Below are 2,205 nucleotides of genomic sequence, written 5' to 3'. Positions count from 1 at the left end.
TTTTTTTTCTTGGAAGAGCATTAAATGTACCTAACTGAAAAATGTAGCTGAAATATTACAGCTAAGCTTAGTACTTTTTAATGTTATATTTCTCTAATATGACTTCTGAGAAGAATATGTGCAATTTTATTCTTTTTAATGTTGACAATACGTATGAACATAGCGTGTTTATATGTTTCTAATGTCACAGGATCCTTAGGGTGTCAGTTTTCCAGCTGCAAACCTCTGGGGTTGATGGCACCTTTGCCCAAGTTTGACTCAGACCTGCTGGGCTCCTTCTGCCCACTTGGTCTGGCAGCCTGCACTTGGCTCACACTACTGGCCTAGATCCCATGCCTGCCAAGGGTGAGCCAGTCACAGAGCAGCGAGGGTTATGTGAGCAAGTTAGCATGGGATCAGACCACTGTGCACAGCCAGCCACTCTGGTTGTGGCAGGGCAGGGAGCTCCAGGTGTCAGCATGGGTGCCAGCTCTCTGCAAGGCTGCAGCTGGACCAGACATACTGCAAACAGCTTCCGCGGCTGACACTGGGGAACACAGTGGTGACAGGAAGCTTGCGGACACCAGGATCCACAGAGCCCCAAGGAGGGTGTCACAGTCCTGGCTCAAGGAGCTTATAGGTCTGGGCTCCCCAAAAGGCTACAGCTCTTCTTTCTTTCTTTCTCTCTCATTTTCCACAATGTGGCTAGTGGAGGTCATGTTTCATCCCTGTTTGTGTTACAGTTCTTTTAGTCCCACCATTCGACAGGTCCAGAGCTCTTGCCCCAAGTCCAGGAGGAAGTATGAGGTACACAGACAACTGGAGTGTGTGCAAGGAAGAGAGTAGCTTCATTAAGTGGCAGAACAGTTCTCAGGAGACCCACAGTGGGTAGCTCCTTTTCGCAGGCAGGTGATCCCAAAGTCTCTTCAGCTCTCAGCAGAGAGCAGACCCACAGTGCCTAGTTCCTCTCCACAGGCAGAGAATCCTGTCATTTGCCTGAGTCTGGCTGAGTCTGGAATTTGTATGGGCTTCAGAGGGGAGGAAGTGCATGCTTATTGCTCATGATTGGCCATGGGCAGGCCCAGAAAAAGCACCATAAGTTCTCAATCGGCTCCATGGGACTGGGAGTTTGTCCCCCAGGCCTCAGGCCATCCCTTGCATGAAGGTGGGGTTTCAACGGGGACCCAGCTCTTTTTTCCAAGGAGTCTGTCTGCCTTTTGCCACCGTTAACCTGTCATTCACAGTGCCCATGGTGACAAGGCTGTCCGCACCAAGGGGTGTCTGTAGGCCCATGCTGAGCCACCTTCAGCATCCCCATAAGCCTCCCTCCCGTGCCTATCAGAGCCCAAAATTCAGAGGAGACAGAGGCGGTAGGGGGCTGGCATGTCCGTACTGTCCTGAGTGTGCACACACCCAGCCATGTTGCAACAGCATCTGGCCTCAGTATCAACTTTGCTCAGAAATTGGAGTGGTTGCTGGGAGCAGGGAGAGGCCAGGCAATGGGATCAGGAACTTCTGAGTCTACAGAGGCAGGGGGGCTTCCTGGGCCCCAGAGAGTGCATAGATGCCCGGTCCACAGGAACAGCTGGCCAGCTGCAGCTGTTGCCAGGAGGGCAAGGCTCCAACACTGCCAACTTGGAAGGGGGCAAGTCTTCCATCTCGCCATGGCTCCTGCCAACTCGGTGGGGCATGCAACCCTGACCACACCTCCTTCACCGCAGCAGAGGCTGCTCCAGACTGGTCACCACTGCTATCACTAAGACCTTTTATTTTCCAAGTTGGTTAAGTAATTGATAGATTAAAATACTCAGCTTACATACACAGTCACTCACAAATATTGAGTGTACTGATTGCTTAGTTGTATTCTGTTCAATGTGCTTAGGCCAGGGAGTGGATATAATAATACAACAAAGCAAAACTTTAACTTTCAAAGAGCATAGGATCTAGGAGGGAAGACTAAATAATCAGTAATTCCAAAAGAATATGATAAATACTTTAAAACTCTATGTAAACCACTATGCAGTGCTTGTTGTGCTTCATTCACAGTATTGAATATCTAAATTTTAAATCATTTTTTTGTATTTTTTTCCATTCAGCATTTTTAGAAAGATAAATCATAGGGAATAGCAACTATGCATATGCTTGTGTTGTCCTAGGGGCAGTTTATCCAAATCCCTGTCAGCTTTGCATATGAAAATTAATTCAAGATGGATTAGAGACTTAAAT

Source organism: Mandrillus leucophaeus, unplaced genomic scaffold (assembly GCF_000951045.1).
Source record: "Mandrillus leucophaeus isolate KB7577 unplaced genomic scaffold, Mleu.le_1.0 Scaffold361, whole genome shotgun sequence".
NCBI classification, from domain to species: domain Eukaryota; kingdom Metazoa; phylum Chordata; class Mammalia; order Primates; family Cercopithecidae; genus Mandrillus; species Mandrillus leucophaeus.
This window is presented reverse-complemented; position numbering follows the sequence as displayed.